At 41.8% G+C, this 13,462-nt stretch overlaps 1 protein-coding gene across 5 annotated transcripts in view; it reads right to left on the bottom strand.

Moving 5' to 3' along the window:
• LOC134348399 (double-stranded RNA-specific editase 1-like) overlaps positions 1–13,462 on the bottom strand; it is a 336,189-nt gene that overhangs the window by 216,598 nt on the left and 106,129 nt on the right. For 2 of the 5 annotated variants that reach the window (XM_063051704.1, XM_063051705.1), the window contains exon 1: positions 3,456–3,717. The exons of the other annotated variants lie outside the window; for them this stretch is intronic. The gene's annotated coding sequence lies outside the window, so the exon portion shown is untranslated. Of the gene's footprint in view, positions 1–3,455; positions 3,718–13,462 lie in introns of those variants that run through there. 5 annotated transcript variants of the gene reach the window in all.

Here is a 13,462-nt window from a genome sequence, read left to right as displayed (position 1 = left end):
TGCCCTCTGCTGATACAGTTACTCATAACAACTGCACTACACCCACAGAATCAATTGAAAGGACATCAATTTTTCTCCCCTTCCTCCAGTTTCACCTATCACCTGCCACCTTGTACTTCTTTTCTCTCCCTCCACCTTCTTACTCTGACTCTTCCCCTTCCTTTCCACTCCTCAAGAAGGGTCTCGGCCTGAAACCTTTACTGGTTATACATTTCCATAAATGCTGCCTAACCTGCTGAGTTCCTCCAGCTTTTTGTAGGTGTTAGAAAGGACTGTGCTTAGTTGCTTTCACATAAAACAATGTATATATATATCCTTACTTAACTAGACAGGAAGAAATCCGCTGAAATTGACAAAAATAATCACAAACGTGAGTGTGTTGATCTCAAAATACAGCAATGCACATACTCTCAAAACAACATATGGAAAACTGCGTGCCACTGTTTCTTATCAAGACAAATCAAATTCCCGGATGCAAAGGCAGGCCAGTTATACTTGAATATGAAACATATAATCAATGAGCAAAAACATTTGAACTAACAGAAAAGGAAAGGAAATGAATGAGACTACTGCATAAATATGAAATTCAAGAAACCAATTCCCGTAACAAAGTTATTCAATGTGTAGTAATTTTGATCCAGAAAATTAGAAGATATAGGAGCAGAATTAGGCCATTCAGCCCATCAAGTCTGCTCTGCTATTCAATCATGGCTGATTCATTTTTCTCTCCAAACCCCATTCTCCTCCCTTCTCTCCATAACCTTTGACTCTTTGATTAATCAAGAAACTATCAACCTGCACTTTAAATAAATCCAAATACCTGGCCTCCACAGCAGTCAGTTGGCAATGAATTCCAGTGATTCACCACCACCTGGCCAATGAAATTCCTCCTGATCTCTGGTATAAAGGAACGTCCTTTTATTCTGAGGCTGTGTCCTCTTTGAACAATAATATGCACACAGCAGGTCTTGTTCATCTTTTTCTCAATACAACACAAACATGTTGCAAGTGTTTTTAAATTCACTCTACATAAATCTTGCATTGGAAGATACTTGATATGAGGTTTTCCGATTATCCTGCACATATTTTGACAATCACTTGGATATTATGACAGCAATCTAAAATACACACCTGCACTGGTTAAAAATAATCCAAAAATTTTGAGACATTCATACCGCTTATACAGATCTGCCATCAAGCAGTAAAGAATCACAGTTAAAAGGGGACAGTGCAAGTATATAATGTGGTTAAGAAGGTAAATGGAAAGCACTGAATACAAAAGCAGACAAGTTATGCTCCAACTTTAAAAATAAAACATTGGGTAGATTTTATCTGTGTGCAGTTATTGTCTCCCACTACAGGAATGATGTGATATCACCAGACAGCGTAGAGAGGAAATTCCGGATGTAACCTGTGATAGAGCAGTTTTATTATGGAGGAGAGACTGAAGAGCCCTTCATCACACCCTACCCACCATCCCCGGCCCTTGGGATAGAGCAGTTCAGTTAGGAACGAGAGACTGAAGAGGCTTTCACCATGGCCTCCCCGTACTCCAGCCTGTCCCTGCGATAGAGCAGTTCCAATTACAGGGGAGAGAGTGAAGAGGCTTTCACCACACCCCCTTCCACTCCCCCCCACCCTGACCTTGGGATAGAGCAGTTCAATTATGGAGTAGAAACTGAAGAGGCTTCCCTTGTCCCACCCTGGAAAATAGGATGTTAAAAGGAGACATTAATAAGGTACATAATATTATGTGGGTATAATTAGGATACACAGCTGGAAGCTTTTCTCCTATTAAAGGTCGATAAAAGTAGAGAACATGTAGTGCGCTAAAATAAGGGGTAAGAAATTTAGACAGCAATCTGTAGGGGCCATTTTCTCTCAGAGTAAGGGTACTTGGAATACACTGCCTTCAAGCTGGAGTTCCCATCAAGGGGTCCACAGACATTGGTCCATGGCATAAAAAAGGTTGGGAATCCCTGTCTCAAAGGGAAGAAGATACAGAGTTACTGACAGCATTTAAGAAGCATCTAGATGAGCACATGAATCACCCAGGCACAACAGGCTGTGGGCCAGATGCTGGAAGATGAGATTAGTATGGATAGATAACTACTGGTAAGCATGGACATAGTCTGCTTTCTGCTTTAATGGTATATGATTTTGTGAAATGTTTCAAGGTGCTTCACAATGGAGTAACAAAATTTGTATCAAGAGACACAAGAAAATATTCAGTTAACGAACCCAAGAGACATGAAGGGAAGAGAAGTTTATAGTCTAGACTACAACAATCATGACTGCAAGGGAGGAAAGAGTGGAGGGGCGCAAAGAAAATTGGAATGTGCAAAGAGCCATTAGTTGACAAAAGTAAAATTGTTGTAGACATTGGAAATTCTAAATATGAATGTCCATGTGAAACAAGAGCCATTTATTTCTCTCCACAGATATTGCCTGACTTGTTGAATACTTAAAAAAAAAATGTACGTTTATACTATTTTGGTAAATGTCAAGTTAGGTGGCAAAATAATACAGCAGTTAGTGCTGCTGTCTCTTGGTCCCAGGGACTTAAACATAGTTCTGACTTTAGATGTTGTGTAGTTTGAACATGTTCTGTGACCTTACCAGTTTTCACCAACTGCTTCCTAAAGACATACGAGTAGGTTGATTGGCCACTGTAAATGATTTTTCAAATCATTTCAAAGAAAGGCATGGGACTAATGGTGATGATGCTGGAACCTGAAGCAACAATCTTGACATCTCCTCTCTCAGTCAAGGTGGTGAATTCCATTCCCGCCTGACTCCACAGCCCCTCCCCATTGATGCTACTTAACCTGTGAGTGCCTCCAGCAAATTATTTTGTTGCATGGGACTAATGGTGTTGTTCTTCTGTGTGCCAGCACAGACCTAACAGACTGAAATTGCTTTCTTCTATATTATTGTAAGTGCAAGATGTTTATTGTACAGCTGAAATGGGCATGAAATGGCTTCCACACATGTCAAACACAACAAGGATCAGGTGGACTACACAATGGTAAGCTACAGATTCTTTCACATACAGCAATATTGTTATTGCTCTGAGTGAAGGAATTTGTACCCTACTGTTCAAATTAAGGGAAGTCTTCTTTTCTGTTGCAAGTAAATAAGAAAACACATGATTTCAAGCAAAGATGTAAAGAAGCAAAAATCAATTAAAATACAAGTAACTGGGAAATTTCCATGCCTTCACATCACTTGAAATAGCAAATGCAGAAGGCAACAGACAAGGCAGGATAACCTTATCTACCACAATAATCTTGGATAGAATACTAATTCGCAAACTTGAGGCAGCATTAGCAACACAAAAATATTACCACACACAAAGCCTACCCATTTCAAAACAGAAAATAAATCAAAGAGACCACAAAATGGTAAAGCATCAAGGATTATTAAGTCTGAATTAAAGAGACAAGGACTAGTACCTCAGGACTTCTGGATTTGCACAAGCAGCAGTCATAAATCTTCCAGATTGCCAATTTGACTTCCTTGTATTTTGGGGCATCTCTGTTTTACATAGGTAAACTTATTTCAAGAACCTGAGGCAGATCAGCTTGCAGTCTGCCCTCCAATTATGTGAATCAGTTAATATAATTCTAGTTCTATGTGTGATAAATGAATATACCACACAAACATTTTGATCTGCTCACCAAGGTTAGTTCTCAACACAATCATGTAGTGTTTGCATTACTGTTCATTACTATCCCTCTGTTCCCCTGACGTAAAGAATCAGCCTGAGCCATACATGAAGTAATAGTCTAATGCAGTGCTGTCTTCAATTTGAAAAGAATCCTAACAAACACTCACACACAAACAACTCTATAATTAAAGGTTAAATACCTTGTTATGGCTACAGACCACCTTTATTATTCTCTGGAGTTATTCTCTGGAGACCATAATACCAGAGCTGCTCAGGTATTATGGTCTACAGTGATCCTGAAGCCGATTAGTATCATACAGTGTGCAAGGGAATAAGCAAGATGCCAACTCCTTATAAATTTCTAAATACAGATCATTACAATGAACAAAAATGACATATGCAAAATCAAGCAAAGCACTATATCATCCTTGCTGCCTTAAGACATCATGTGATTCAAGATGGATTTGAGAACCCTTTAAGTACTGCAGAAATAATTTTAAGGTTAATAATTACTTATGATAATCTCCTTGCTTTGAATAACAAACACTAGTTACATGCTTCCAAAATGCAACAAATAAGTCACATGCAGCCAACCACTACAATTTGAAAATTATTTCATAAATTTAATTTACCATTTTAGATTTGCTCTTAAGTGAAATCACCTATGGCAAAAATAAACATTGATAGAACAAATTAAATTGAATGAAAGTAATTTTACCAAGTAGCCAAAAGTGTACAGAAGCAAGATTTCATTCCAAACATCACAGCAGAATACAATTGTACTAAATGTGGCTTGCTTCAAGTATCCTGCTTAAGTAGCATTGACCTTAAATAGGAAAACATAACCTTTGTTGCAAACTAATAGTTATATTCACACATTGTACACTGTTTACATTGTTAAATCAACAAAGAGAAACAAAGACAAATTATTTACATTCTGCATTCTTGCACTACCTGAGCCACAAATTAAATTTAAATCATCACCTGTCATAAATTTTGAATTGAATTTATTCTTACATCCTTCACATACACAAGGAGTAAAATTCTTTACGTTATGTCTCCATGTAAATGTGCTATATGCAATCATAGTAATTTATAATAAATAGAACAGTCAATGTAATATAGAGTACACTCAAATCAGCGCAAGTTCATCAGTCTGATGGTCCGGTGGAAGAAGCTCTCCCGGAGCCTGTTGGTCCTGGCTTTTATGCTGTGGCACTGCTTCCCGGATGGTAGCAACTGGAATAGATTGTGGTTGGGGTGACTTGGGTCCCCAGTGATCCTACGGGGCCTTTTTACACACCTGTCCTTGTAAACGTCCTGAATCATGGGAAGTTCACAACTACAGATGCGCTGCGCTGTCCACACCACTCTCTGCAGAGTCCAGCAATTAAGGGAGGTACAGGTCCCATAACAGGCAGTGATGCAGCCAGTAAGGATGCTCTCAATTGTGTCCCTGTAGAAAGTTATTTGGATTTGGGGGCCCATACCAAACTGCCTCAATCGTCTGAGGTGGAAGAGGCGCTGTTGTGCCTTTTTCACCACACAGCTGGTGAGTACAGACCATATGAGGTCCTCAGTGATGTGGATGCCGAAGAACTTAAAGCTTGTTTACCCTCTCAACCCCAGATCCATTCATGTCAATAGGGGTTGACCCGTCTCCATTCCTCCTGTAATCCACATTGAGGGAGAGGTTGCTTTCTAGACATCACTTCTTCACAGACATCACAGGGATGACTGCTTCCCTGTGGGCCACCTCGTTATTGTTTGAGATAAGGCCAATCAATGTAGTGTCTTCAACAAATTTAATTAGCAGATTGGAGCTGTGGGTGGCGAGACAGTCACAGCCATTCAGGGTGTAAAGGAGGGGACTCAGTACGCAGCCCTGAGGGGCTACTGTATTGAGAATCAGAGGGTTGCAGGTGAGAGAGCCCAACTGTCACAACCTGCTGGCAATCTGACAGGAAGTCCAGGATCCAGCTGCATAAGGCAGAGTTAAGGCCGAGGTCTCTGAGCTTCTTGTCTTGTCTTGGACCAACCTCTGGTCTGCCTTTGGGCTATAAACATGCAGGAGCAATGTGTGGTTAAGTGCCTTGCTCAAGGCCACAACACGGTGCCTCGGCTGAGGTTCGAACTCGCGACCTTCAGATCACTAGTCCAACATCTTAACCACTTGGCCACGTGTGGTCAAGATGGCATGCAACTTGGACAGCATCCTCTTTTCAGACACCGCCATCAGAGAGTCCAGTTCCATCCCCACACCATCACTGGCCTTACGAATGAGTTTGTTGATTCTGTTGGTATCTGCTACCTTCAGCCTGCTGCCCCAGCACACAACAGCAAACATGATAGCACTGGCCACCACTAAGGCACTGAATGGAACTATGGCATTGAATGCTGAACTGATTCAACAGTACTAACTGATCTATTCACTGCTGCACAGTGACTGGGAGAAATGGTGGTAATTATTAGCTCATGAAGCTTTCTTTTAATGCCTGCTTTTTCAAAGAAACATAGTTGTATGCTGAGGCTTTAGCCATAGTCATAGTCATACTTCATTGATCCCGGGGGAAATTGAATTTTCATTACAGTTGCTCCATAAATAATAAATAGTAATAAAACCATAAATAGTTAAATAGTAATATGTAAATTATGCCAGTAAATTATGAAATGTCCAGGACCAGCCTATTGGCTCAGGGTGTCTGACCCTCCAAGGGAGGAGTTGTAAAGTTTGATGGCCACAGGCATGAATGACTTCCTGTGACGCTCTGTGTTGCATCTTGGTGGAATGAGTCTCTGGCTGAATGTACTCCTGTGCCCACCGAGTACATTATGTAGTGGATGGGAGACATTGACCAAGATGGCATGCAACTTGGACACCATCCTCTTTTCAGACACCACCGTGAGAGAGTCCAGTTCCATCCCCACAACATCACTGGCCTTACGAATGAGTTTGTTGATTCTGTTGGTGTCTGCTACCTTCAGCCTGCTGCCCCAGCACACAACAGCATACACAATAGCACTGGCCACCACAGACTCGTAGAACATCCTCAGCATCGATCGCTTATCGGCCTTTTGGCTAAGATCAAGATTTTTTAAAATTTTTTTAAAAAAGAAATTAAAAAAAAAGAACATCCTCAGCATCGTCCGGCAGGTGTTAAAGGACCTCAGTCTCCTCAGGAAATAGAGACGGCTCTGACCCTTCTTGCAGACAGCCTCAGTGTTCTTTGACCAGTCCAGTTTATTGTCAATTCGTATCCCCAGGTATTTGTAATCCTCCACCATATCCACACTGACTCCCTGGATGGAAACAGGGGTCACCGGTACCTTAGCTATCCTCAGGTCTACCACCAGCTCCTTAGTCTTTTTCACATTAAGCTGCAGATAATTCTGCTCACACCATGTGACAAAGTTTCCTATCGTAGCCCTGTACTCAGCCTCATCTCCCTTGATGATGCATCCAACTATGGCAGAGTCATCAGAAAACTTCTGAAGATGACAAGACTCTATGCAGTAGTCGAAGTCCGAGGTGTAAATGGTGAAGAGAAAGGGAGACAAGACAGTCCCCTGTGGAGCCCCAGTGCTGCTGATCACTCTGTCGGACACACAGTGTTGCAAGCACACGTACTGTGGTCTGCCAGTCAGGTAATCAAGAATCCATGACACCAGGAAAGCATCCACCTGCATCACTGTCAGCTTCCCCCCCAGCAGAGCAGGGCGGATGGTGTTGATCGTACTGGAGAAGTCAAAAAAACATGACCCTCACAGTGCTCGCTGGCTTGTCCAGGTGGGCGTAGACATGGTTCAGCAGGTAGACGATGGCATCCTCAACTCCTAGTTGGGGCAGGTAGGCGAACTGGAGGGGATCTAAGTGTAGCCTGACCATAGGCCGGAGCAGCTCCAGAACAAGTCTCTCTAAAGCCTTCGTGATGTGGGAGGTCAATGCCACCAGTCTGTAGCTATTGAGGTCGCTGGGGTGCGGCGTCTTCGGCACAGGGACGAGGCAGGACATCTTCCACAGCACAGGAAGTTTATAAAGTATTAGTAAAACAGCATTTGGAATACTTGAGCAATTTTGGTACCCATATCCAAGAAAAGATGAACTGGCCCAGGAGAATGTCCAGAGGAAGTTCACAGAATGATCCCAGGAATGAAAGTCTTAATGTATGAGGAGTATCTGATGGAGTTCAGAAGAATGAGAAAGGGATCTTATTGAAACCTGCTGATTACTAAAAGGGATGGATACTGTTTTCAGTAGAAGGAAAAGCTAGGCTCCAAAGGCACACTTCAGACTAAAGGGACATCCCTTTAAAATTGAGATGAGGAGGAATTTCTTCAGCCAGAAGGTGATTAATCTGTTAAATTCATTGCCACAGAGGGCAATGCACACCATATAAATAGGTGTATTTAAAGGAGAGATTGATAGGTTCTTGACTGGTTAAGATATTATGGGAAGAAGGCTAGAGAAAGGGGTTGAAAAAAATCAGCCACGATTGAATGGTGGAGTAGACTGTATGAGCCAAATGGCCTAATTCGACTCCTACATCTTATGGTTTTATTGCACAGAATAAAAACTATAGTGATCTCATGTACAAAAACAACTGTCAATTACCTAACACTGCATTTTTATTTTGGGTTTCTCTTCCATGTTTCTACACTCTTGAACAAAGAGATTCAGATATCTGCTCCTTTTATTTTATTGACCAGCATTTCTCTCAAGTGTTTCTGGACTGTGATTAAGAACAGGCACTTAATATGCTTACTTATTTCCACTTATTTATGCTTTCACCATCATAAATTGGGGTGCTGCAACTAACCGCCACTTTATCAGTTAATTGCAGAATTCAGTATCCTAAACCATAAATATTAATTTCTTCGGCAATTTCAAGTTCACTTGATCTTCACCAATATGCTAGAACTCAAGTTTCACTGGAATGATATGATGTATCTGACACTGCATATTATTTAAGAAAGGCAACAACAGGCATAAAGACCAGCACCAACTCTGGGAGAATGATTACATTCAATCACAAACAGCATAAAATCATTTTGACACTTACTATGGAGACCAGGAGCAAGTGTTTGTTACAAATAAGGAGGAAATTATATTAACAAATCCAAAACAATAGCTGAAAACAACCCAGCCCACTATGTTGGCTCCGTGTATGCCAGACTCCCTTCCCAAACCAATACCACTTCTGCAAAAGGATTCTGCAACGGGTAGCCACTTCTAATGGTTAGGGTATAAATTCATTTGTGGGTAAAGTGAGAGATTCCATTATGTAATATCCGATCAAAAACAAAGAGTAATGCTGGATCAGTTCCATACTCAGCACTAATTTCCTTTGCCTTGCCATGGATGCAATAATTAATGATACACTAGAACAGCACAGTTAGTGGGTTATGTCCTTCCCAAGTTTACAGTGGCTCAGGAAAACAATTCAGTCAATCGCACTCACGTTTTATTTTCCACATCACAAAAATGTTGTTAATGCTTAAAGTACCTTAACCAGTTGTCTTTTGAATGCTGTGAATGACTACTTCACCAAACCTGGCATTACATTTCATCTTTTTTGCTCCTGGTTCTTTTGCAAAACATCTTAATGCATGTCAAGATTTAACAAGAGAACAAGACAACTTTTGGAATAAGATACACACAGCAAATGTGTCAGCTGTGGCTTCATTGGTGCAATATGTATATCCACTGCAGCTGTATTTAAGCCCACTGCAGAAACGTGAGCATAAACTTTGGGCTCACACATCAATGCAGACCTGAAGGTGTTTGCAATGTCTCTTGGTTTTTCTTCACCAAACCAAACTTTCCACTTTATCAGCTTTCACATACTGCTTGCACAATATTCAATCCTGCATGAACTGAAAATTCTTCAGCTTTAGCATTAAAACTATTTCATTCATTCCATACCAAAATCTCAAACACAAAATACTCTGCAGATGCTGGGGTCAAGGCAACACTCACAACACGCTGGAGGAACTCAGCAGGTCGGGCAGCATCCGCGGAAAAGATCGGTCGACGTTTCAGGCCAGAACCCTTCGTCAGGGCGAAGGGTTCCAGCCCGAAACATCGACCGATCTTTTCCATGGATGCTGCCCGACCTGCTGAGTTCCTCCAGCGTGTTGTGAATGATACCAAAATCTCTATTTTTTCCTGCCACCAGCTACCTCCATTCCTCTGGCCATCATCATAGGGTCCCATTTCATTTCAATTACTCTCCAGTCTTCAAAATATCAACTCTATTGCTGTCTACCTATTTCCCCAACTCCAACTGCTCAACAATCCTTTCTGAGCTCAGCCAGTAGCTTCTCTGGTTTTCCTGATCTCAACCAGATCATTTCAGTACTATATGGGTCCATGTGTTTACACCAGTCAGGCAGTGTTTTGGTAACCAATATATTTATCCTTGATCTTAAAAGCCCTGTATAGACTTGCCTTGAATTATTTGTGTGACTATCCAGAGGCCTGTCACTCCCCAGAACATTAGTGCTTCCTCAATTCAGATTTCTTGCTTAGTCCGGTATTAACTTTCAGTATCAAGGGTCCATAGCTGTTTATCTCCCTCCACATTTGAGACCTCTGTGTTAAGCTTTCTTTGATAAAAATCAGATCTATTGTTGAGAGGCTGGGTTTTCTTGTCTCAAAGATGTTCTCATAGCACGATTTTGACATTCAATATTGTGGCCTATATTTTTTCAATGACATTAAAACATATGGCCCCATCATCGTATTTCAATTAGTGCATGCAAATATATTTCTATGTTTGCTACATTTCCGTGGTGACTACACTTCAATATTGGCTGTAAACACTTGAGTGTTAATGACAAATGCAAGCATCTGAAGGATTGTAAGGATTTCAATGTTGATCCAAATGATTACATGCAGTGAAACATCTTAAGGAAGGAGAGAACAAACTGTATTTGAATCTGTTATAATGTATAACAAAACAAAGCATCTGTGAAAGGAAATGGTTTGGCTGTTGAAAATTTTCCTTCACCAGCAATTCAAGGCAACAGCTAATCACTAACTTGTGTAACTTGATGCAGCAGCAAATTCTGGCTTTGCTGAGATTGCCACCACTGTGGGAGTTAATTCAAAAAAATTAAAATACTGGGACAATGTAGGAAAGGGCAGTCAAATTTTGGGGGAATGAATTCTTCTAATATCTGTGAGACCATAAGACATAGGAGTAGAATTAGGTTTTTTGACCCATCAAGTCTGTTTTAGCATTCAATCATGCTGAATTATTAAACCTTTCATCCCCATTCTCTAGCTTTCTTCCTGTAACCTTTGTCGCCCTTGCTAATAAAGAACCTATCATTCTCTGCTTTAATCATACAGTACTCACTTTGTTTTTTATTACCCACTTACCTGTATTTAACCCTAGCTTAATCACATGACAATTTACATTGACCAATTAACCCACTAGCCTGTACATCTATATCCATAAAAGTCGCTGGTGAATGCAGCAGGCCAGGCAGCAACTTTGATGTGTGTTACTTGAAATTCCAGCATCTGCAGATTTCCTCGTGTTTACACTGTACATCTATATAATGTGTTAGAAAATGTGGAGCACCTAGGAGGAAACCCACGTATTCACAGGGAGGGTATACAAACTCCTTACAGACAGAGTTGGACTTGAACTTCAGACTCCGATGCCAAACTGTGATAGCATCGCACTAACTGCTACACTACCCTGGCACCCATTGTAAGGGGGAAACAACAAAATTTAGTTGTTTATTCCCATTTATTAATACTGGTAGCACCTTGCTACTACTGGAGCAACAAACAGTTGGGGAGTCAGCACAAGAACCCATTTCTGGTTCTGACCACAAGTATGGGCCACACTCCTGGTTTTCAATATACTTACTAAAGCACAGGCAATTATAAGTTTTGGGAAAGATCATGCAAGGTAGTTGTAATCACACATATATGTGAAGAATAAATATGGTAACTGACAAAAAAAATCAAAAAGGCCCAGGATCCCAACCCTGGCTCTGATCAAATACTAACTACTGATATGTTACAATTTGCCAGCACTAGGCATTAAATAAAACCCATCTGCATTGACAAAAATGAACTGAAAATTTTGAATATTGATCAGAAAAAATAGTAGTGTAGTTGCAGTTTTACCAGCAGGTGGTGCAATAACATCATACTGCATTCTGCCTCTGAACATCTTCCAGCACATTAATACTCTGGGATAAGCTGATTTGTAAATAAAAGCAGAAAAGTTTGTCTGGCGAGGTAAGTGGGTGAGTAGACTTATTTTTCCTGTTTCATTCCTGTAGAATCAGATAGCATGCCTGCAGGGTTTAGTGCTTTGTTCAGGGTGTCAGATGTGGGAATCCTAAGAGACCTCCAGCCTCCCTGATGGCCACATCTGCGCCAGGTGCACCGAGATGCAGCTCCTCAGAGACCGTATTAGGGATCTGGAGCTGCAGCTTGATGACCTACTGCTTATCAGGGAAAGTGAAGAGGTGATAGACCGGAGCTACAGAGAGGTAGTCATCCCTAGGCTACAGGGGTCAGAAAACTGGGTCACTGTCAAAAGAGGGAAGGGAAATGCCCAGATAGTGGAGAGCACACCTGTGGCTGTCCCCTTCAGCAACAAATATCTTGTTCTAGATGCTGTTCAGGGGGATGACCTGACAGAGGACGCCCACGGTGACCGGGTCTCTGGCACTGAGCCTGGCGCTGTTGTGCAGGAGAGAAGGAGGGAGAAGAGAAATGCGGTAGTCGTAGGGGACTCCATAGTCAGGGGAACGGACAGGAGATTCTGTGAGCCTGATAGAGATACCCGCATGGTGTGTTGCCTCCCAGGTGCCAGGGTACGGGATGTCTCGGATCGGGTCCCGAATATTCTAAAGGGGGAGGGTGAGTAGTCAGTTGTCTTGGTACATGTTGGTACCAATGACATAATAGGACAAAGGAGGAGGTCCTGAAGAGAGATTTCCAGGAGTTAGGAAGGAAGCTGAGAAGCAGGACCTCCAGGGTAGTAATCTCGGGATTGCTGCCTGTGCCACGTGCTAGCGACGGCAGGAATAGTCGGACCAGGCAGATGAATGCATGGCTGAGAGACTGGTGTAGGGGGCAGGGCTTCAGATTCTTGGATAATTGGGATCTCTTCTGGGGGAAGTAAGACCTGTTCAAAAAGGACAGGTTACACCTGAACCCGAAGGGGACCAATATCCTGGCCGGAAAGTTTAATAGAGCTGTTAGGGAGGGTTTAAACTAATTTGGCAGGGGGATGGGAACCGGAATGATAGAGCGGAGGAAGGGGAAAACAGAAATAAATCTAAGATAGGGAGCAGTAAAGATGTCAGGAAAGACAGGCAGGTGATGGGGTAAATTTATAGCCATTGGGATGAGTTGCAGTGCAATAAAGTTGCAGTGAAATCAAAGCGAAAAGTATCAAATACTGGTCTCAAGGTGTTGTACTTAAATGCACGCAGCATAAGGAATAAGGTGGATGATCTTGTACAGCTACAGATTGGCAGGTATGATACTGTGGCCATCACTGAGACCTGGCTAAAGGATGCATGTCTCTGGGAGCTGAACGTCCAAGGATACACGGTATATCGGAAGGATAGGAAGGTAGGCAAAGGGGGAGGCGTGGCTTTATTGGTAAGAAATGATATTAAATTATTAGAAAGAGGTGATATAGGATCGGAAGGTGCAGAATCTTTATGGGTTGAGCTAAGGAATAGCAGGGGTAAAAGGACCCTGATGGCAGTTATTTATAGGCCTCCAAACAGCTGCAGTGATGTGGACTACAA

This window comes from Mobula hypostoma, chromosome 6, assembly GCF_963921235.1.
Source record: "Mobula hypostoma chromosome 6, sMobHyp1.1, whole genome shotgun sequence".
Classification (NCBI taxonomy): domain Eukaryota; kingdom Metazoa; phylum Chordata; class Chondrichthyes; order Myliobatiformes; family Myliobatidae; genus Mobula; species Mobula hypostoma.
Note: the sequence above shows the minus strand (reverse complement) of the source record. Positions and strands in the feature narration are given on the sequence as shown.